At 43.1% G+C, this 24,898-nt stretch overlaps 1 long non-coding RNA gene across 1 annotated transcript in view; it reads left to right on the plus strand.

Moving 5' to 3' along the window:
* The first annotated feature begins 512 nt into the window (after positions 1 to 512).
* Positions 513 to 24,898, plus strand: part of Gm35164 (predicted gene, 35164) — a 48,337-nt gene continuing 23,951 nt past the window's right edge. Inside the window, exons 1-2 of the long non-coding RNA NR_168471.1 lie at positions 513 to 650; positions 14,316 to 14,440. This is a non-coding gene — a long non-coding RNA (predicted gene, 35164). The remainder of the gene's footprint in view (positions 651 to 14,315; positions 14,441 to 24,898) is intronic.

Consider the following 24,898-nt stretch of genomic DNA (forward strand, 5'->3'; position numbering starts at 1 on the left):
TAAAAGGTACCATCCTATAGGCTGGAGGCCTAGCCAGAACACAGTGGGGGAGGGGAGAGCCAGCAGAGCTCTGGCTTTCCTCTGTCTCTCTCTGCTGATTCATCACGCCCTCCCCACTGTGATGGACCAAACTCTATGAAACCTTCAGACAAAGAGAGCTTTATTTCCTCTAGAGAGAGTTGTTTCTGTCAACTCTCTGCCAAAGAAAAGTAGATAATGTATCTATCTGATGTGTGTGTGTAATTTTAAAAGTTTTTCATTTAAAGACAGGATTGCAAGGCAGCCCAGGTTGACCATGAACTTACTATGTAGCTGAAACCAAACTTGAACTCCTGATCTTTCCAATCCACTTCTAAGAACTAGAATTGCAAACTTGCACAACAGTGCCAGTCATAGTTTGTTTGAAATAACCACTGCATTTAACAATCTGATTGATGGAAATCAAAGGTTAGGGAGTGGCTTTTGTGAGACCTTTCTGCCTAGCTCTAGCTCATGGTTGTTATCCTGTCCTCACTCTTCCTGGGCTTAGCAGAGGTCATGTTCTTGCTTGTGCTTTCTGCTAAGTGAGACAAGACCTTCATGCCTTCCTCTCCAGCTTCTCAGTAGAGGCATGCAGAACATACCCAATGTCACAAACAAACCTCGAGTGGGTAAGTAGCTCCTGGGTACAGGGTGGCAGTGGGGGCTTCAGAAAGGAATCCTACGTTCCCTGCTCCAGGTTGATGCAGCCCACAATGCTTTCTGGTCCTGGCAGCCATTGCACCAATGGCTGTCTGCTTAATGACTGTTTTCATAGCTGGGCTGACCCTCCATGAGGACAGGGGTTTTTGTCTGGCAACTCCCCCAAGCCCGGTGTTTGGCAAACAGTGAATGTTCAATCAATACTTGTTGATGCTGGCTGACTCTACAAAGTTTATAATGCTTTTCTAAACTATCCACACAAAAATACACAAATGCATTCTGCTGGAAAAATATTCCAACATTACAGATAGGGAGAAGTATCTTCCAAAGAGCCCCCATCCCAACAAGATCTGTTAGGGTGAGGGCCACAGGCTTGGGTAGGCAGATAGCCTTTACGTTTACTTACTTGCTTACAAATATGTCTACAAACGTATATGGTACCATTTTGAGGCGTAAACTTTGATTTTTGAAGAAACCATTGATCTACAAGATGTTTTCATAGTGACACAGTGAGGTCCCTTGTCCTCTGTCCCTAGTTGTTCCCAGCAGTCACTTCTTATATAACTACACAACAGTATCAAAACCACAGAGAGGCACTGGGGAATGTGTATAGTTCTAGACTGTATTCCACAAGCAGATGTGTGTTGCTACCACCACAAGCAAGATGTGGAATTATTCTGTCAACACACAGTTCTAATTACGTCATCACCCATCCGTCCGTAATCATACTTCTCCCCAAGCCACAATCTCCATTCATCTCATAGCCAGCTATTGGTCTGATCTCCAGTTCTGCACCTTTGCAGTCGCCTCAGCAATGTAACTAAGACATCAGACTACATCAAGACTTCTGACCGTGCTTTTTTTTTTTTTAATTTCTCTCAACATGATTACCCTCGAAAATAAAACTTCTAAAAGCTATAAATGATGTGCTGTTTCACACATGCTTTTTAATTAAGCCTCACGTCCCAGAGGATGTTTCCCCTCAGAATACTCAGGTATGCCAGTGTCCCCTGAACTCTCACATAGTAGTCTATAGATGGAAAAAGGCATATGTTCGTCAGGATATTGTTGCAAATAAATTCAGTTCTCTCCATTCAGACATGCTTACAGTCTCCAGCCCTGGGCCCAAAGATCACCCCAAGATGCCATTAGCTAGATCTGGAAAGCAGAAGCAAACTGATCAGGAGTGCCCCTAAGAGTCCCCAGCAAGAATTTCAAATTATGAAATGAGTCATCCAAGTGCTTATTATGAGTTGCTATGCTCGGAAGCCCCTCCTCATTTCTACCACCTGGAAAGAGGAATGAAGCTCTAGGGACAAAATAAAAATAAACAGTCTTCACAGTCACTTAGTCCCTTTTGCTACTGTTGTGATAAGATGCATTGAGGAAAACAACTCATAGGAAAAGGGTTGGGTTTTTTTGTTTTTTTGTTTTTGTTTTGTTTTTTATTTTTTTGTTTTCTTTCTCCTATCCCATTATCATGATGGAGACCTGAAGCATCCACATTCAGGAAGCAGAGAACCATGATGCATGGTGCTGCTCAATTCCCCTTCTCCATTTGTACAGTCCAAGATCTCGCATAGGGAATGGTGCTGCCCACAGTGGGCTTCCTACCTGAGTGTAATCAAGATATCTCCCAGAAGTATGCCCAGAGACCCATTCCCTAGGTGATTCTAGTATCTGTCAATCTGACTATCTTAGTTGTCTAGTAATGTCAATAGGGGCTTCCTCAGTGCTCCAGAAAGATATGCTATACATATACATACACTTAGATAACGCTGCAGGAGGATGGGATACAATACCAGCAGGTTTTTGTTTGTTTGTTTTTGTTTTTCCTTTGCAAGCATCAGTATTTTCTTCTGAGTAACAGGTGAATTCTAAGGTATCCCACAGGCTGTCCCTGAAGGTTTATTGGCTGTTGGAGACCAGAGTGTAAGGAACCAGATAGATGTAAACCCCTAGAACCCTCATTGTAGTCCCACTGAGTCAGCATAAGTTTCAGACTCTTAGCTACTCCCAGAAGGAACCCTGTTAGGTTTTCCAGCTGGAAAGCTTTGGACAAACCCCAAGCCCTAAGCTCCAGTACCCAGGTAAACTTGATCTGTAAAGGCCTCACTCCGTCTCCTCTCTCCCTTTCCTTTTGCTTCTTCTCTTTCTCGCTCTCTTTCACCAGCCATGTTTTTTAAGCCCTTTGTACAGAGTCTTGGGACTGTTTGTTATCCACGTCTGGAAGTCTTGGGGCTTTATTTAGAGTTTTCTTATTCTTTGGGAGAATAAAACTGGGCTCATTTTAATAGATGAAACCAGGAATCTAAACTGAAAGCAGAGGCCATGTAAACAAAGCCCTTTTATGTGGTGACTCCAAATGAGTTTACTGTAACAAAACCAGGGCAAGTAAATATGTGGGGTTTACAAACATAAACTGCAAAGTTGCTGAAGTGTGAGGCGAATTGTCGGAGGCCCTCCTGCCTCAAAACTATGGCCTGGTTTTCTCCATGTGTATTTCTATCATAGTAATCTAGGGAGGAGGGAATGTTGTGGCAAAGAATCTCCAATGGTGGGGTCAGTCCTTGATGAGATCAGGAGGCATCTTGCAGGACCTACCAGGACCAGTGCATCTCCATCCCTAGGCCCATGAGGAATTTGCTTGAGCACATCACCCACATATCACACAGTTTGGTAAGGGACTCTTAGAAGTGACCTGCTTTGATCACATGACCCAGTGTGGAGGGCAGGGCTATGAACACGTAGAAGAGTGATGATAAACAGTTTACTAGAGACCGGGGTGATACACTTGCCATATAGGCATGGCAATCTGAGTTCAGGTCCCCAGAACTCAGACAAATGCTCTAAGGGGCTTGGGGGGCTCTTCTGTAATCCCAGCCTCAGGAATCAGAGAGGGAATCTGGGACAAATGGCTAGCCAGAGTGGCCAAATTGTTGAGCTATGAGCTTAACTGAGATACCCTGCCTCAGCATGTAATGTGGAGAGTGATCAATGACACAGGTCAACCTCTGGCCTCCCTATGTATGAAGATACACATGTGTGTGCACTTGTACACACATGTGTGCCCACTCTCATGTAAACATGCACACGTACATTTGCTCATGCACTGTATCTACACACATACAAAAAGAGAGATGGCTGAACATGTAGCTCAGTACTAGAATGCTTGTTTCACAGGGAGTGAGGGAGGAGGGGAGAGAGGGAGGAGGGAGGGAGGGAGAGAGGGAGGGAGGGAGGGAGGGAAAAAGAGAGGGAAAGACACACAGAAAGAGATGAAGAGACAGAGACACATGGAGAGGCAGAGACAGAGACCAGCAGACAGAGTGAGAACAGGAGTGGGGGAGGGAGAGCCTGTACATGCCCATCAACTGTCCTTGTTTCTGGAAGAGAACTTCCTTCCTTAAATCCACCAAAGGCTCAGGGTGTGGCCAGCAGGTGGAATTCATTAAAGACGAGAGAGCATCTTTGCCAGTGGGACTGGAGACCTGGCATCCAACCACTCTCCCAGAGAAAACAGCTAAACATGGCGTGAAGTTTCATCTGGGTGGTTCTGAGACAGTCATTTGGATTTGGAGCTGAGGGGTAGGGGTCAGGCCAGTGTGAGTACTGTGGGAAAAGGGAGAATGGGGGAGGGGCAGATTAACCTCTCTGCTATGGTGTGCTAGTAAATATTTAACAACCAGCTCTCAGGACTTCGGGGAGACTGGGTCTGCTGCCTTTGTGGCCTTCACTGGTACAAATACATCTAGCAGGGCCAAGAGAAGGCTATCAAGTCCCGCGGGTCACAAAAGTTAAGAACATTTAACAACCACCTCTCCCTAGTGGTTATCCTCCCTCCCGCACACCACTGCTTGTGTGGTACAGGAAGTGAACGATAGAGGGCTGGGAGTGAAGGGTACTGGGACTTTGTGGGAGAAAGTAGTATCAGAACCACATCTGCAGGAATGGTAACCACACGGTTTCCCAATACGTAGAATATGTACCTGTCCTCCTTGTTGCATGGCAGGACCCATGTGTATGTTACGCAGGTATATGCTAACTAGCTAACTGATACCTACTGTGCTGCGAATCTCTTGGTAGAAATCAGAAGATGTGTTCTGATTGGTTCAGTGAGCTTTCAGATGCTCTAATTGTAATACTCTCTGTACCCTAGATAGTGGGTGAATTCTGTAACAGGAAGAAGACATTTCAGTCCCCACCTCAGCATTTTGACTTCTGATAGTGGAGTCCTATAAATGATTTCTTCCACTTGCCTCGGACCTTACTAACCATGAAGAGCCTAGGAGTCATCCTCTGGACAAGACTTTTGGACGGGTTTCGTACAAACTCAATTTTAAAAATGACTTCCTAATGAGGCAGATTTTGCTGAGGAAAAGGCACTGGTAAGTCTTGATAAAATCTTCAGAGTTAAACATTTTAGTAACACCTGGACCCAGAAGTGCATGTCACATGTGCCAGATGGCAAAATCTCATCAACAAATGAAATGGATTCTATGGAATGGGCCCGATTGACTGAGTGAGTGAGAGAGTGAGTGAGTGAGAGAGTGAGTGAGTGAGTTAGTGAGTGAGTGAGTTAGTGAGTGAGTGAGTTGGTGAGAGAGTGAGTGTGAGAGAGAGAGTGAGTGAGTGAGTGAATGAGTGAGTGAGAGAGTGACTGAGAGAGAGAGTGAGTGAGTGAGTTAGTGAGTGAGAGAGAGTGAGAGAGAGTGAAGGTTGTTTTCACTGGCTATATATTCTGTGAATTCAAGGAAGGCATTGATACCGAGAGAGCCAGGAGGAGCCAGTTATACTAGTTGGGAAGAGAAAAATGAGGACAGATCAGAATGGAAAGGCCAGACCTTGAAGTACAACTGTAGCTTGTGTGTCCACCATTCAGTATGGTGCTGTATGCCAGGTACCTTTGTGCGCTCTATCATAGGTGAGCTTTATGGCATAAATCTCACTTCATCCAGAAAGTCTCAGCAGGAGAGTCACTGTTGTCCATGTTTCTGAGAGTGATTCAGAGAGGAGCGCACACTAAACTTACCAGTGGGGGGCAGAATATTTGCAGCTGGGTCTCCATTTCTTTGGACCGGTTCTTCTTGGCCTCCGGTAGATCAGAGTTCAAGTCTCCACTGACTGAGATGGGTCTTGAAGACTACCATGAGGAGGACTGGTGGGAAGTTGTGGGCAGGGTGATTCCTACTGGATGAGCATCTGCAGCCGTTGCCCTGGGAAATACTAGCCATGCCTGCTTGGTTTGTTCCTGGAAACTGTCATTGTTGCTGGGGTATCCTGAGCACTCGTGTGGACAGATGCTATCTGCTGGAGAAATGATTTCCTTATGACTCTTCAGTAGCTTCAGCCTTGCTTTTCGTTTTATCCCATGACCATGTGGGGGTCAAATGAGGCTGAAAGCATGTGTTCTGGGAACTGGGGCTATTTCCTTGGAGATAAAAGTCATCTGGGTAATTAAAACTTCAGAATGAAAGGAGGTGATTTGGGAAGAATGTTCTCTGTGTCAGGCTTTTCTCCCTCCTCTTCCTCTTCCTCTTCTCCGCTCACAATTCTGCACAGAGATAATGACACAAAGTTATGAAAATAAAAAGTCTTGTTGGCTGGGAGAGGCGCATACTTGTGTGGTGGGGCGGATGGGGTTGTGGAGTCTGCCTTCTGCCAGCAGGCTGGCCTTCTTGGGAGGCAAACTTCTTGAGCCCCAGGGTCTGGAACCAACATGACACAGTGGAATTAGTGAGCAGTTTGGGGTTTTGTAGACAGTCTTTGCAGAATGTCCTGTGGGCAGCAAGAAGATAAGACATGAGGCCAGGGTAAAAGAAGCAGGCACCAACCAGATGGCTTTGGCACGGGCTTGCTCTTGTTGACCCCCTTTGTGTTGGTGAAATGAGGATGGTTCCTATGCCCCTATAGGAGTGGTAAATTGGTACAATTGCTTTGGAGAGGAAACAAGTTGGCAAAGAATCACATTAGTAAATACTTTCCCCGGATTATCACATATCACAGGGGCTTGGTGTTGTTACTATAACATAATATACTCATTAAATACTATTATAAATAATATATACTTGTATTGATATCCTTATACTGACTAAAGCGTAGGAAATGGCTGGAATTTATGCAAGAGATAGTTTGTATCTTACTGCAGACCTTTTTATAGCATCCGTGGCAGTTAGTTTTTGTCAACTTAACAGAAACCAGAGTGAGTAATCTGGGAAGAAAAGAACCTCGGTTGAGAAATCGCTTCCATCAGATTGGCCTAGGAACATGTCTGCCAGGTACTATTTTTCGCTCGATGATTGATGTGAGATGCTAGATCCCACTGTGGGCAGCTCAATCCCTTGGAAGGTCATCTGGAATTACACAAGAAAGCAGGCTGAATGAGCTAGTAAGCAGCCCCCCCCCTCCACTGTCTCTGCTTCAGTTCCTGGCTCCAGATTCCTTCCTTGGGTTTTTGCCCTGATTTCCCTCAGTTATGAACTGTTACTTGCGAGATGCAACAAATACTCTCTCTCCAAGTGGCTTTTGGTTGGTATTTTATTGTCATAAAAGAAGTAAACCAGAAAAACTTCAAAATAGACAATTTTTATTTACTTATGTGAAATAAAATATTTTATATATGTATATTTGTATATAACGGGAATTGGTTCATGGGATTATAGAACCCACCCCCTCCCCCAATCTGCCATGTGAAAGCTGGAAACTATGAAAATTCAAAGTCTGATGTCTAAATCAAAAGGCCTGAGATTCCAGAGCATAGATTCTCTTGTGTAGAAGATAGATGTCCCAACACATCCAGGGGAAGTGGGCTCTTACTTTTTTGTTCTATAATGGCTTGGGTAGTTAGTAGAGTGGTCACTCAACCTGGTGAGACCCATCTTTACTGAGGTTACAGATTCAGATGCAAATCACATCTAGAAGGAATGCACGGATTGGTCAATATTTCACCAGCAATGTGGCATTGCTCAGTCCAGGCAAAAGGTCAGGTCGACATCACCCTGGATAAAATGCATTTTCAAAGGAAAATGAAAGCTGCAGGGCACTACTGTGAACCAGATAAGGCCACACACATAGGCTGCAGGGGCCCTTATGAATTTACAAAGTGTTGTGTGTACCGCCTTCCCTCTTTGTAGCACTCTGATTGACTTTTCTGCTCCATCCCTGGGCTCTTAGGCACGCTGCTTTGTTGAGTTGATTTCCCAGACACTCTGGTACATACAGCACCATAAAGACTCAGGAAGCCAAAACCTATAAAAGTCCTGTCTTTACTCTTGTCTCTTGACACACAGGCAATTTGGAACTCCCAGCACCATAAAGATCTCACCAGGTGTTGAAATGTGTGGAAAGTGTCTTGAGTTGATGGGTCTGGGACGCCAGCCCCCACACTCCTTGTCGCTCTGCCATTCACTGCCTTGTGTGGTTGCTCAGGATTGGCAAAATGCATCCTGTGCTTTTCCCACTTCACACACTCCGTCTCACATGGTGCCCTAATACCACCACCACCTCCACCAGTTTGAAAGTGAAAGCTAATGCAGTTCTTGGCAAGCTCTTTCCTTCCCGATGGTGTCGATGGCTGTGTGACTGGCATGTGGTTTTACAGTGGCTTTGCAGTTCTTTTGCAGCATGCAGGCATTGCTTGCGTACCTACATATCTATTTATTAGCATATATGGGTCTCCCCAGCCTTGGTAGGTTTTAACCGGAGCACGACTTTTGCCAGTGGTATTATTAAAATTAGTACAAGGGTCACTGAGAGGACTGAAAAAGGGGAGTGGTAAAGCAATTTGCCAAATAAACATGGCAACCAGAGTCAATCCCTGGAACCCAAATAAAGGTGGATGGAGAAAACCTACTTCCCAAAGTCATTCTCTGACCGCCACGAGTACAGGATGGCATGTGTGGCTGCATGCATACATCAGACACATGCCCCCTCCCCTGACGGGATCTAAGGATGGACTGAACTCAGATGAGGCTGTATACTGGCTATGCATGGGCATTTATATTAATAGTAGGACATAAATAAGCACCTCAAGGTCACCTTGTTTGAATTGATGGTGCTGAACTTGTGATAGTGCAGAGATTGCTGACTCTACATTTAAATTTGTCTCTTTAACCATGATCTGTTCATAGGGGGGCAAATGTTTCAAGGTATCCCTTACCCCTGCCGTGATCTTCCATTAAGTCTCTGACATCCAGATCTGCTCAAAATCAAGAACAGGAGAGAAGAGATCAAGAAATCTAATAGCCAAGCCCTACTATTAAGGCATAAGCTAACTTTAGTGCTAGGTCCTCTCATACCCCCTAAGAGCAGGTTCAGAATGATCATGACTGGTTGTTCATCAGCTTTGGCTAGAATCTAGCAACATATCAGATTGCCTTCAGCCATGCTTTCCAAGTGTTCCATATTATTTCACAAGGTGCCTTCTAAGCACAACCCAGGAACCCATCCTTTTCCTCCAACATAAGCACTTCCTCTCTTCCACATGCTATCAAAAGGAAATTTGTAGAGTTGAAGATGTCAGTGAATTCAAGTCCCTCAGTAGTCAAGCCATATATTTTTCCTTTGACATAAAGTTTCTGTCTCTCAAGAGAGAGGGTGAGGAGATTAAATTTTTATTTTTATATATTTAATATTTTTCTTTAATGCTACTCAACGCACAAAAGCAGATTTATCCATTGAATTCTAGGTGGTGTTTTGACATATGTGGTGCAATGTTTAAGTCAAAATTTATCATCTTCCTAAAACTTTTGTGTATCATTTCTTTATAGTGAAAATACCCAGAATTCTTTCTTCTAGACACTTAAGATGGAAAGTAGATGGTGTAGGTATCTTTAGTCACCACAAAAACCCAGATCCCCTTTCTCTTATTTAACTGTAACTTGTTACTCAACTGATCCACTTTTACCCATCTCTCTCTAGTAAAGTCTGTTGCCCATTTTTAAGCAGTTGACATTGAAATAACAGTAGAGTGTGTGCAGGCGAGAAGGCCCAGAAGCTAAGAGCACGTACTGGTCTGGTAGAGAAGATTGATTTATTTCCCGGCATCCACATTGAGCATCTTATAAGGGCAGATAATTCCAGCCTCTGGATATCCTTTATCGCTGGCCACCATGGGTACCTGCCTTAGTTTACACATTCTCCTACAAAGTCACATGTGCATACAAATAATTGAAGACAAAACTTTATAAATGTTTGGATTTCCTTATGTGGTCTGCATATTTTGAGACATATATTCTCCCCCATTCCATATGTAGGTTGTCTCTTCTCTCTGACGGTTCTTTACTTTCTCAAGGCTTCTGAGTTTGTCATAAATCTACTGACCTTTGGTTTTGTTTTCTGCTGTCCAAATCCTTGCCCATTCCAAGTGTCTGCCCTGTGTTTTCTTCTAGTGGTTTTAGTTTGGGGTCTTGATGTTTAAGACTTCAGTCCATCTTCAGTTGATTTTTACAGCAACTGTAAAAGAGCTAGAAGTAGAGTTTTATTCTTCTCCATGTGAATGGCCAGTGACCCCACTCCTGTTTCTGAGGATGCTGACCCTCCCTTGGTTAAGGGACTATGATTTTATAGATTTCCTACCTGTCTCTAACATTGCAACTCCCTTTGTCATGTTGGTCCTGACTTACAGTTGGTGTGCCTTCAACCTCTGATGCTACCAGTGATGTTGAAAGAGTTACTTCCTCCTTGGAAGGCCAGATCTGGGCAGCTTAGGGTAGCTCCCAGGCCCTCATCCCTCAGCATTGCTAGCACCTCATAAACTTCTCTCCCTTGGTTGAACTTCCTTCCACTCCATTTGTACATCCTGCTCTCCAAAGCCTCTGAGCCTCTAATTGACTAAGTCCTCTCTTCCTGGATCACTTCCTTCCTGTGTTAAAACTGACTCCCTTCCCTTATTGGTAAAACCAATTTATCCCCAGGGCTCCCATGCCACTCATTTCCCATGGGAAGCCTGCATGCTGTACCACATCTTAAGCATCTGTTCCAGGAATTGGAGCCTCAGACCCCAATTCCTCTGTACTTTTGATTATCACACTATTTAAGTCCTGATCCCTTTCTGATGATCTCTGACCCCTTTGTTCTTTCAAGTTTATCTCTACAAAATCCCTTGGGAAGAGTCTCCCAGAGAAGAACTTTTTTTTTTCCTGTAAGGAAGGCTGCTGGCTAGTTGACTTTTCAGTAAGGCCACTGCATAGAGGGCAAGCTGTATTGGCTCGTACAGTATGTGTGGACAGAATGGGAAAATTTTTGTAGAAGGTTGTTCAATGCAGATGTATATTGCATTGGAAAGCATAATTTTGGATTCTGGTATATAATTTGCCTACTCTCCTCCCCATCCTCTGAATTATATGTACACTTGAAAGAAGCTTTGTCATTTGCCCCTCCAAATGCAGGACATGACACATGTGCCATTGTGGTTATGTGTCCTCATACCTTTGGAGACTCGTACATGACAGTGTATGGGAGAAGATGTCCAGATGTCTGGGTCACTAGGGCATCTTCATGTAGACAAAAGTAAATACTCCTGTAGTCTTATCTCTGCCTCTTTTCTGCAATCATGGCAGAAACTCCTGGAGGCCCCACTGATTACTGCTGGGCTGGTATTTTTCCATGTCAAATTTCTTTCCCTGTTTCAGCTGGTGGAAACTTTTGCTTGACTCCTTGTTTTCTAATCTCTCTACTCCCCCAACAATTCTACCAACAACTTCCCCATATTTTCCCACGACTTCCCTCTGGGGCTTCCTTCTTGCTTTTGTCTGTATCACATCTGGAAAGAAGGATCCTCCTCCAGGCCAGCTGTAAGTTCCATGTCTTGGGAAGCCTGCTTGCCTTGGTATGTGATAGATGCAGCATTATTCAGCATGCCTCTCTCTCCCTCTTTAATGCTACACAAAACTGATGAGATATAATACCTGCTTCCTGCAGAGTGACTAGACACACACACACACACACACTTATTCTACCTGCAATCATTCAGTCTCATTCAGTCTGTTTCTCTGGCCTTGGTGTAAGTAGCCTGGGTCATGTGGTATGTTCTTGGAGGACAGTGCACTTGAGTTTGCCAAGTGTGTATGTGTGTCCGTGTGTCAGCATGTAACTGGAGTGCTCTGGCTGGAACAGCTCTGCCATATGGCCTGTTTTACTCAGCCAGGTGTAAAATTTTGCCCTTGGCCAAGTCTACAAAATGTCTCTTTCAAACTGGCTGTTCCTTCCCAATGTGGCAAGACCAGGGAAGGTGTTGAAATGTTTCAAGAATAGAGATGAGGGTATTGGGGCACTGCCATGTCTTGCCCCAGAGAGGGGACCTGCCCTGTAGTCTTTAGCTCTCAGCCTCTCCTGCTGGGCTTTTCAAAGAGCTGCCATGGGAGACCTGTTCACTAGTCCCGTGAAACCATTTACAGAAGCCAAGCTGCCCTTGGCTTCATGTGGAGAGAGACAGACTCTCCCCCCACAATGGCCCACTGTTTCTCCGAAAGCCCAACAGAAAAGCAGGAGGGAACAGGGCACATCCACCCCCTCTGTAGGAGGATAAAAGCTCCCCTCACCAACCCAAAGGCATCTCCTGCCTACAGCCTACTGAGTACTGTACTCTTACAGGCTCTTTGATAGAGTTAGCGGCACAAAGGACATTGTATAGGGCTTTTGAAGCAGATTCAGGGCCAAGACGCCCCTCTAGTATAGATCTTGGGAAGAAAAAAACTACAGGAACCCTAGGTTGGTCCTTGCATTTCACAAGCTGCATTCAACAGGGAACCTTCCAGACTCTTCCAGGCACCTGGCAAGGTTTCTTCATTGCTGATACTATCCAAGCCTTCAGTTCATGGAGCCCTTAGGAAAATGGGTTTAGCAGCAATGAAATCAGTCCTTGGGTGTCAGAGTCCCTGGCTATCTCTACTTCCTGTTCCTTGTAGTTAAATCAATAGGCTTCCAGGACACGAGTTCAGAGAAATTTGGGATGTGTGTGTTCTTCTCAGGTCTTTATGGGTAAAACCCACGTTGCCTCCCATACTCTCAGCCAGGTTTCTGGGGAAGGCAGGAGGAGAGACAAGCTTTGTTTTCCCTGTTCATGGCCAGCCCAGGTAAAGAGTCATTGGCATTGCTAAGTGTCTCTCTGTCCTCTTACCTCCTCTGGAAGCATGGGATTTCTTTTCCTACTGATCTTGCTGATCACAAGCTCCTGGGAACTTAAGAAGCTCTCACTTTGAGCCAAAGTGATATGACCATTATTTCATTTTTTCCAGAAAAGTAATATTTTTATTAGATATTTTCTTTATTTACATCTAAAATATTATCTCCTTCCCTAGTTTCCCCTCCTAAAAAACTCTCTATCCCCCTCCCTCCTCCTGCTCTCCAATCCACCCACTCCGGCTTCCTGGCCCTGGCATTCCCCTACACTGGAGCATAGAGCCTTCACAGGACCAAGGGCCCCTCCTCCCATTGATGATGGACTAGTTCATCCTAAGCTGCTCTGTTTGTGTGTGTGTGTATGTCTCTCTCTCTCTCTCTCTCTCTCTCTCTCTCTCCTTCTCTCTCTCTCTGTGTGTGTGTGTGTGTGTGTTTTAGATCACCAAAGAGACTTGGAAATATAAGTCTCTAGGCTGCACACAGAGATTGTGATTCTGCAGGTTGGGATAGAGTCTGGGAAAGTTTACTCTATTAGGCCCGTGTGATCCTAGCAGAGCACTCACTAGACTCTCCTGCCTTGATTACTGATAGGCACAAATTACCCCCCGCCCCCACTTCCTGATCGACTTCTGTCTTTGCTACTCGGACCTCTACTCTCCCTTTCCTTAAACTGAAATGACATCTGCTTTTCTGGTCCAATAGCCGTTGTTTCTTCAGACCCATGGTGTTCAGATGGTATTTCTGTGGTGAGCCTTGTGTCAGGTTACTGTTGATGTGCTGTGTATGATGTTGCTCCTAGACCACCTAGCACCTTCCCATCCCTCTTTCCTTGCCTGTACATGTTGCCTGTATGTTTTCATCACCAACATGTATGACCACACGTGTTTTATTTGTGTATTTTTATCCAGGAACTTTCATTCTACCTCTTGTTGCTGTTGTTTTAGATGTTCAGAACTCAACTGACTATGTGAAAGTAGTGACTTGAACAAGCAAATAAGGGAGAACTATAGGCACACTTCTAGGGCCGGATGCTTATTTGATATCTGTACTATTATTTCCAATGTGCCTATAATTCCAGGAGTTTATGCTAGTACCATGCAAGCCGACTCCACAAATAAATTCATGATATGCTCCCCAGTGGCAACAGCAGTGCGCTCTGGATCATAGCTGTATGAATTTTAATAACATAATAGGATGTATCCATCCTCCCAGAACACTTCTGAAAAGCTAACAAAATTCTAAAACCTTTCAGCTCAGGGTAAAGGAAAGAAAACTTACCAGGGAGATGAGTTGACTTAGATTTCTAAGGAGATGTAAAGGGAGTGGTGGTACAGATTTGATCAAGGAAACCAGGCTTTCCAACTCACATTGATATGGGAGAGAACTGTGGGTTAGAAGGCAGAGGCAGGAATGCGTACCCAGCCAGGAGAGACTTCAGCACCTGACAGTCAGGCTCTGTAACAAGAATGTCCCTTACATTAACCTGCTGACTGACATCTGAATTCACATTCCAGGCAAGCAAGAAGCCAGGAATCAGATGCTGGCTTGAATCCAGAGGCTGATGTGGGCCCAAAACCTGCCTGAAAAATGGAACAAAGGGAAGACATTGGCCTAAGAGAACACAAGAGATGCTGCTAAGGTAATTGTCTGGGTGGTGTGAGGGCCCAGGAACAGAGCAGACACAGAAGGAGGGTGCTTGAATGTGGGTCCCTGAAGGTGTCAGGCTCTGTGCTTACAAATGGAGCCCCGGGGTCAGGAAGGGAGGAAGGAACAGTCCCTGAGGCCTTAGATGGAGGGGTCAGTTTGTGGGGCACCCATGTCTTTGCCTGTGAATAGAGAGGGAGTTGTTAAAGGCGCCAAGCTGATTCGGACAAATAAAGATTTCTTTCTGAGGCTCCTTGTGTGTTCTTCCCTGCTGGCAAGACCACCTACCCCTAGCTGAACCTCCTCCTTGCTCCATGTGATCAATGCAGTTCTGGACGCGGAAAGCACTTGGTGTGGAGGAGAGTGCCCCCTGGGCTCTGTGGTCCTCCCCTCCAAACTTCTTTTCAGTCCCCAGGTCTTCCCATGATACTTTTCCAGGCAGTGGAAGAAGACAGAGCCTGAAACATTTAGTGCAGCACAGTGGTCATGTAAAACTGGAAGGTGGTTTCAGTGTCCCCAGTGAGACACATTTGGTAGTGTCTGCAGCCCCAAGATCCAGGTTTTATAAGCTATCTGGGCAGTGCTGAGAGGGGCCCCCGTGTTTTTCATATCTGGACTCTCCCACACTCGCAGCCTGGTGGGCGGCTTTCACTTTAAAGTCAGAAAACATTCCAGCCCCTGCCCGTTAGTGTGACTCCTGATACGCCTCATAAACTATTCATAAAACAAAACGATTCCAGCCTGAGTTGCCTTCCCCTTCTTCCTCCTCCTGGGGTTTATTCTCCTCAGCTCTGTTCTGCCCTTCCACCTTCCCAGTTAACCCTTAGGGACCCACTTAACCAAGCATTGTGGCAGATACAGTTCCACACGTTGTAGCATGAACCTTGGGCACCCCACTACCATTTAGATTCCTTTGATGGCTGTGAGTTTTTTTCCTGCATAACCTTAGGTTTTCAGGATTAAAATACCATGGAACTTGTCAGCAAAGATAGTCCCTCTGTTATGTCTCCCTGCTCCACATGTGTTGGACCTCGGAAGGTCAGAGAAGGCAGTTGGTTGTTATCTGATGTCTTGAGTTTTTACTCTGTCCACGGGCACAGAGCATGCTTTTAGAGAAAGAATAGAGTCATGGGCTAGAAATGAGGAACAGTGTGCATCCTCTCTTTAACAAACCATTGGAGAGTGTCCTGCAGCAACAACCAGACCTGTATTTAAAGCCTGAATGGTAACATCAGCCTTTGTTTACATCCATCCACATATAGCCAGACATATAACCATTCATCCACTAACTTACCCACCTATCCACCTACGATTGTCAGTTCATCTATTTACCCCCATCATCCATCCATCCATCCATCCATCCATCCATCCATCCATCCATCCATCCATTAACAAACACCTTTTCTGGGCTAACCCCTGTTTTAGACACTGAGAACTTTGAGGTGATAAACCACTTCTTTCTGTCCTTTTGAGCTGACATCCTCATGTCCCTGGAATTTTAAAATAACTTAACCTCTCAGCTCGTCTAGGCCTACAAGATAAAATATGCAAAATATCTGTTAAGTTCAACTACATGACATTGCAATTTTTTTGTAGGTAAAAAGATATCTGGATATCATTCATTTTATGAGAATTGAGGCAACAGTAAAATGCACAGCACCTAGTAGGTCCTTAATGAAGGCACAGGAAATGAATAGCTTAAGTACAAAGGGTATGTGTGTTCACCAGCGTGAACTAAGCAGCCTTCCCAGAGTCTCAGTCATTTGATGGAAAAGGCAGTTGAAATCAAGGTTTATTTACAGCTCGTGTTTTTTTATTGAGTGCTGGGAACCCACGGAGGCTTGAGGAGCAGCTGACAGGAAGCGGCTTGTTGAGTTTCCCTCCATGTTTTAACACTCCCGTCCTCCAGACCGTAGGAACAATATTTCAAAACAGTCTGATCTGTTTTCTCAAGTGAATCAGCAGAGTTTAAAACAGGCTTTGCATTATTCAGAGCATCCTTCGAAGAAAGGCGGGTGAGGAGGAAGACCCTGGGTTAAACATTTACGTCTCATTGCTGAATTGCAAATGTAACCCATCTTGACTAAAACCCCTTCAAATGGCTGAAATAAATTTCATACAATGAGCCTATTTTTCCTCCTCCAGAAAATATACAAAAGCAGGTGTCTAGACTTCTTGGTATGTTAAAAAAAAAAAGTAGCCCTTGGTTTTTTTCTTTGTGTGTGTGTGTGTGTGTGTGTGTGTGTGTGTGTGTGTGTTTACTTGTTTTTAGGTACAGTTAAGGATTGTTAAGGAAACATGGAAGAAGCTTACCAGAGCAGTACATCTTGGAGGCCTCTGACTTTGCAAGGCTTCCAGGTAGTCAGTAACCGCTGCTCCCCAAGTCAATGGCAGCCTCATGATGTGCCTTAGGGTCTATAGGTCTGGTTTTCAGTCTTGAATGTCATTCTCCAGAAGAGTGACCTTGGACAGTTTTCTGCCTCTGAGAGTCTTCATTTGTCAATGGGACAGAATGCTCCTGCCTATGACTCTGGTGGTCTAGAAGAACTAACAGGGAACGAGCTTGTAAAGTTCCTGTGGTTACATGTATGTAGAACAATAAGTTCTCGGCTTAGGTGCTCCTCTTGGTGGTATGAATGTTGTCATTTGTGTAGAGACCTCAGCACTCATAGTCCCAGGAAGTCTTGGAAGGTACATAACTCCTTTGTAGTAAGTAGTCCTTTTTGTTTTGCCCAAACTCATATTCAACTCTTATGTGTTCAGTAGTAGTTCATCTGGACTGGAACATTCAAACGTCAGGGTTCTAGTTGTGTTAGAATGATGGCAAAGACCATGGATAAATCTAGAATCTGTCAGACCCCCAAAGTGTTTCTGGGTGGGGCTGTTTGGTTTGGAAAACATTTTGTGATTAAAACTTTTATTATATGTCTTAGAAAGTACTTTCAGTTTTGTATAGAAGAAACAACGATGATAGAACACTTGATAATATTTTCACATTTTAAAAGGACTTATTTTTATAATTTTAAATCAAGTTATGTATGTATGTATATTAGTGTATGTGTGTGTGTGTGTGCATGTGCGTGCGTGCGTGTGTGCGTGCGTGTGTGTGTGTGTGTGTGTGTGTGTGTGTGTGTGTTTGAATGTAGATTCTGGAAGCTAGGGGCCTCAGAACCCTCTAGAGGGATTCTTACAGCCACTGATTCATCAGATCTTGAAGATGCTAGGAACTGAACTCAGGCCCTCTTCAATAGCAGGATGTTCTTTTACTGGCTGAGCCATCTCTTCAGAACCAGTATGCCTTTAGTTCCAACAATCAGGGGGCAGAAGCAGGCTGATCTCTGTAAGTTCATAGCCACTCTGGTCTGCATAGTGAGCTCCTGGCCCTGTCTTAAACAACAACAACAACAAACAAACAACAACAACACTAAACCTCCTATCTACCTTCTTGAGAGATGGCCAGTATCTGATACTGAGTTTGAAAAGAATAACGATCACTTTAAAGCTGTGACTCAAATATTAATAGGCATCTATTGTATTCTGGGATTGTTTTTATTTGTTTATCATCACTTTTACTGTTCGAATCAATGGGTGTCATTAAGACATTGTCTTCTTTTTTTAAAACATAAAACAGACTTTTTTTTTTTTTGCTTTTTATTGACGTATTCTCATTGTACACAGTGCTGGGTTTCATAAGTGCATTTCCGTGTACGTCTATCTTGTATGGGCATGTCCCCTTCCATCCCACCCCTCTCCCATTAGTTCCTTAGGCAGTTTCACTTCTACTTTGCTGATAGTATGACATTTTCACACAGCTTTGGAACAATTTTGCTCACATTCACTATCTCTTTGCACCACCAGCATCTTCTTCCTACATCTAGATTCTGCACATAAATTTCTATTTGCATTGGTCCTTTTTGGGGGGTGTGCTTACAAACATTTATTGTTTTTCCTGGCTTTGTTTTTATTGTTTGCCTTGGTGATAGCCTTTTTGACTGGGGTCAGCTAGAATCTTGTAAAGTTTTAATATGCGTTTCCCTGGTGGCTAAGATTAAGATTAGTCAAGTATTTCATATATATATATATATATATATATATATATATATTACTTACACACACACGCATATATATGTGTGTGTGTGTTTGTGTGTGTGTGTTTGTGTGTGTGTAAACATACATACATATATATGTATGTATATATATTTATTTATAAATATTTAGTCTATCTTTTCAACTCTTTTACTTATTTTTGGGGATTATTTTGGTTTGGGCAGAAGCTTTTAAAAAATTCTCTGTATAGTCTAGATATTAATCCTCTGGTAGATGTTTGGCTGACAAAGATTTTTTTTATTTGTTTGTTTGTTTTTTGGATAATGATCTTTAACCAATAGTTGTCAAATATTGGTCCTTGTCTCAGGATTAATGAAGACATATTTCCAAAATAGCAAGTTTTGTTTTTTTTTTTTCTTTTTTTTTAAAGGTATGAGTATGTCAAAACATTTTCATTTTTTGGCTTGGCCTAGATTAGCGGTTAGGTTTGGACGTGAGATCCTTTGGTGGCCCATGAGATAATAATCTTGATCTTAGAGACTTGATTCTCATCTTTGCTGCCCTGGGGGCCTCATGGAAGTCTCCTTGCCATAGTGCTTGAAGTATCTGCTTCAGCATCCTTCTCTTTGGGAAGAATCAGACAGGTGGCTTCATGGGTCTTACCTCTTCTTGGTGCCTTTATAAATTTTCTCTGCAGCTGACTCCCAAGGGCTCAGGCTAAAACACATAGCATTTTAAGGTACCTTTTGCCACTGAATAATGATAAAATGGTATGGGACTGGAGAGATTGCTCACTGGGTAGGACCTCTGACTGCTCTTCCAGAGGACCCAGGTTCAATTCCCAGCTCATGGCTGTCAGAAACTCCAAGTTCTGGCACCCTTACACAGACCTACACGCAGGAAAAACATCAGTGCATATTAAAAATAAAGATCCCTATAGAAAGAGAGATTGGATATAAGATACACACATGATAGGAGAGGCTGGACATCCACATTTGCCGCTGAGTGTGGTTCTATAGTGTAAAATATATGAATAACCTTTTCTTTCCCTGGATGTATGATCATAAACAAGATTGACACAACTCCTGGTTTTAAACAGGAGGCATTAAAGCTGCCTGTGAAATATGGTAGTTAGTAGCAGCAGATGGCTACTTAAACTTAAATTAATCTAAATAAAATTGAATTTGTGTGTGTGTGTGTGTGTGTGTGTGTGTGTGTGTGTGTGTGTGTATGTATATGTGTGTGTGCAGGTGTATGTTCACATGTGCCATATAACTATGGAGGCCAGAGGTGATGCAGGTATGCTCCTCTTCCTCCATCATGTTCCATCTTACATTTTTAGGGAAGGCCTCTCCTCTCATCAAGCCTGGAGCTTGCCACTCAGCTGACCTGGCTGGCTCTCAAGCCCGGTCTCTGCGACCCAGTGCTGAATTATAGGCATGTACCTTTTTCTTGACTTTTATATAAGTGCCATGGATCCAAATCCAAGTCATTATTCTTAGACAGCAAGCACTTTAACCCCTCAGTTATTTCTAGTTCCAGAAAATTCTATTTTTAATTGTACCAATGCACCCCATTAGAAACTCAGTTATTGTACAATATTGCATATATATATATATATATATATACATACATACATACACACACATACACACACACACACACACACACACACACACACACACACACATATATATATATGCACCCATCATAGACAATAGATAAATAGAGTATATCAACCATTGACAGTGTTTTATTGCACAGTGCTGGTCTGGAGAGATATATAGATAGTGAGTATCAATTATAAAAGATTATATTATTCATGAGATCCAGCAGCTGGGGTAGAATGAGATTACTGTTTTATTTAGATGCCCTTTGTTGTAAATTCTAGAAAGTAAGCACTGTCGCTTATCTATTGACACAGCATGATATTTAACAAATCACTCTTAATTTTTGCCACCCCCTGGAGGGTTACTGCTTTTATTTAGTTTCTAAGTCTAGGGTGATCACAACTTTACAATGGGTTTAACATGCTCATTCACATGTGCTATGGTTGGCTTGGTAACTGGGCTTTATGAGTCTCCTCCAGTAGGCTAGCTCTGGCTCGTTCAAATTGCAAGAATGGAAGCCTGTGAATGAACAAGTTCTGTCAAGAAAGCACATCTCAGGTTTAGTTTTCTTTCTCCTAACATCCTGATTAGTAAGGTAATTTATAAACCATTCCAATGGTTCAACGTCATAAAACAAAAATATATATAAATATAAAGAATGTATATATTTATGGAATTAAAGGACGCAATGCATTCATCTACCAACAACTTTAAAACCAGATTTTTTTTCCAGGTCATTTATAGCTTGTAGAAGACTACAAGTAGTCTCATTTCAGCCAGGACTGGATACAGGTACTCAAACAAAATTCTTAGTAGTTTGTTCATAAGTTCTTATCTCTGTTGACTACCCTGCTGGTTTGCTCCCAAAAGGTGGGAAAGATAGGCTTTGACAACTATAGACATAGCCTGCTAGCTTTATAATCCAGCAGGAAAGCTCTGAGTTTCTATCGTTGAGCTCCATCTCCCATCTGAGACCCAATCCCTGCAGTTGTAGGACTGAAAAGGCTCTTACTGACTAGATGAATGCAGACCCATAGAACCTGAGAAGGACAAATACAGAATGGAGACAAGTGGAGAGCAGATTCTCTCCAGGAGAATTGGTGTGAATGTTCCAGAGAAGGGCTGATAGATGCCAGGGAGGGAAATGATAGCTGTTCACTGAAGGAGAATGTTGTAAAGCTCTCTCTCCCTCTCTCTCTCTCTCTCTCTCTCTCTCTCTCTCTCTCTCTCTGTGTGTGTGTGTGTGTGTGTGTGCGCGCGCGCTCCATGCTCAGACATTAGAAATGAGAAAAACAGAGAGAGAATATGAGAGAGAGAATATGAGAGAGCTAGAACAAATATGAGGTCCAGCAAGATCTGCAATAAGTTTAATCTGCAGTGCTGAGTAGCAGATTTGTGGTCAGGCAGCATGAAGGCAAGAAGTGGGGAGGTGTAGTAGATAAAGGGCAAACGTAAGTCATGTTAAGAGAATGGGAGTTAAGGGAGAACAGTAAAATAGAAAGCAGATAAGAGAAAGATGAGAGACATGTGGAGTTTGGGGAGAACATCTTTCAAATTCCTTGGCATGGCATTTGGGGTCTGGCCTTCTGGATTTTCTTGTCCAGATCTACTGAACAATTCCAGCAACATTTCCTATTACTCTTCTTAACTGAATAATAAGCACTAGAATAACCATCCTGACTGTCACATAGAGCTGGTCTAAGAGACATGAATGCCCTTTAAGAACTATGCAAACATGACTTACTTTTTGTTTCTGGAGGAAAGAGGGCTTTCATAGAAGAGCTTACAGAGGACACCCTAACCCAGCCCATGAGATCTCTTCATCGCTCATAAAGGAGTGGAGTCTGAGAAGATGAGAAAAGTAGGTTCAGGAAGGAAAGAGAAGGTCAACCCAGCTCTGAAAATGCCAGATTATTCTGCTTTGGTTTTTAATTAACTAAGGGTTTATGTTTCTGGAACATTCTTAAGTTTCTCTTGGATGACCTTTCCATCCTTCTATTTCTCAAACCAACTATCTGGTTACATCCTGGATTTTTCCTAAAATCATCTGTGGCTGAAGATACAAAGACATGTAAGAAGAAAAAAAAAGAAAGAAAGAAAGAAAGAAAGAAAGAAAGAAAGAAAGAAAGAAAGAAAGAAAGAAAGGAAAAGAAAAACCTCATCAAAGACCAATAGGAAATCAGGACTAAGAGGCTGCCCTCAAGGCTAGAGCGATTCCCTTTCCATCGCCATTCCTAGGTAGTACTTGATGCCATGTGAGGACTCAGAATGGATTTCTGCACTAAACCAATCCAAACCAACCAAACCAAACCAAACCAAACCGTACTTAACCACAATCTACCAGACACATCTCTGTCTCAGGGATATGCATATTTTTTCTTCTTATTGTTTCTGTACTTTTATGTGTAGGGAAACAGTTTAATCTGCAGTTTAATCCAACACACCATTATCATTTACTTGTAACTTAGAATGGACATGAATGATTATCACTATCCTCACTTTATGTAAGGATACACATACTTAGGACTGCTGAATGCTCGGGAAGGAGATCGTACTGTCAGAAGTTACAGAAGAGGAGCTGAAGTTAGGATTTTGAACCTCCTAACCCACAACCCCTTCCACCAAATGGTCATGCCTGGATTCTACCCATTGCTAGCAGTTCTTTCTCATTTCTGCCATCTGGCACTAATTCTGCCTTCCTTCCCCATTTCCTTCTCAATAGTTATCCTCTGTGAAAAGAGATCTGAACACTGGAAGCTCTGTAGTCTAGAAGGGATCACTGTGCTACCATGTAATGGGGGCATCACATTCTGGAAAGAATGTAAGCTAGGTTGACACTAAGCCAGTCTCACTGTCTCCTCTGGGGTTGGAAAGTCATTGTATATATATGTTTCTGGAATGAATAAATCGAGGTTCACACCGTACTCTTGCAGGGCAAACTGGACAACCCATCATACTTAAACCTGCTATGCCACAGCTACCACAGCAAGTTATCCTCTATTAGACTTCAGTGCTGGTTCTCTGAATGGTCCCCACTTCACACTCAACTCTAGTATTTTTCCTTTCTTGTCCTAGAGCTATGAATATATTTTTGTCTACTGATTTATTTTAGACACACTCCCATGCCTGTCACCTAGTTTAAAACAGTATAGGGTTAGGATAGAGACTTTATCTCTATCCCAAGGGCTCAGAGCCATGCCCAGATACTGGTAGGTGCTTCTTGAGATTTGAATGTGAAATTTCCCCTGCAGGCTCTTGTGGTTTGAACACTTGGTCCCCAGCTGGCAGCACTGTCATTGAAGTTGACATGGGTCACTGGAGATGAACCTTGAGGCTTGAGAGCCTGGCTTAACTTTCTGTTTTCTCTGTCCACTTCAGGCTGTTGCCACCCATGCTTTCCGTGTTATGAAGGACTGTGTGTCTTGGTACTGTAAGCCAGAATAAACCCTTCTTCCCTTAAGTTGCCTTTTATCAGGTATTTGCTGCAACAACTAGGAAAAATAACACAATGGACCACAAAAATTAATGCAATCAGTTGAATTATTTAAATTTCCTTTGAATCTATAGCCTAGAAACCAGAATCATTTAGTGTCTGTCAAACACATTCCTTTACTTCCTGCTTTACCCTAATTTCGCTAAGTTCAACTCTATGACTTACATCTCACAGTAGCTGTATGAAAATATAAATCATTGTTATTATTTATAACTTCCTTATACTCTCTTCAAAGCTACTCAGTTAGTACCCAGCTGATGGGAATGAAACCAAGGCGGACTCCACAAACACCGTGGTTTGGGGTCTCCTACTCTTGAAAGTCCTTTGCCATACAAATAAAATGTAGCCAACTAAATACCAAGGGAGTATTATGTTGTATGGTTGTGGTCTTCTGTCTTTCCTGATCTACGGGGGGGGGGGGGGGGGGAGGGTTAAAGAGTCCCAGACTGTGATCTTTATAACACTGATTGGAGACAGGACCAAAGCATAGGAATGGGTCATGGAGGAAAGCATAGGGGACAATAGTATATAAGCCAACAGAAAGAGTTCCCCAGGTATATGTGAAGAGAGCAGCCACGGAGCAGCTGGAGAGCTTGCACTTGGCTCCACTGTGCTTTTCATGTGATCATGGTTCAATTCCCTACACATTAAAGCTTTAGTTTCCTCCTCTTTAAAGTGCAGTGTAACTGGCACACAGGGATCACCTAATAGCAGCCTCTGTTTTCAGTGTTAACACTGCATTTTAGCTATTGATTATTTTGATAATTATGGTCACCAATATTAGTAAGGTGCATGAAGCAGGCAACAAAATTAAGTTCTTATCTCAGCCCAAGGACACATTGCTATTATCCTTCTGATTCCAGTCTCCTCCTGATGATTTTCAAAATTCCAATTTTCCCCTTCAGAGACTTTAGGTTCTGTAGTGCCTTCTCCAATTTGCCTGTCAACCACCACTGGCAGTGTATTTTTATAAATCTCTCTGCTCCCTCTCTTAAAGCTTTCTCATACCCTGTCCTCACTGAACCCTTTCTAGACCATGGTTGAATTATTTAATGGAAACCTCCTTCACCAAGCCTGTTTACAAGTGATGGTGAAATCATCAGGGGTGCAAACTTACACCATACACACAGAGTACTCAGTCTTTCTCACCTCTGGCTCAGACTGCTTCCTTGACTTTAGTCAGAATCCATTTTACACTTTGTGGGTACCCAGCGCCATTTATGTGCCCTGTAGTCCATGACAGTGTAATATCCACCATTTCCTAAACTAGTCTACAAACCCAAATACCTCAAGAAACTTGCTT

This window comes from Mus musculus, chromosome 14 (genome assembly GCF_000001635.26).
Source record: "Mus musculus strain C57BL/6J chromosome 14, GRCm38.p6 C57BL/6J".
NCBI lineage: Eukaryota > Metazoa > Chordata > Mammalia > Rodentia > Muridae > Mus > Mus musculus.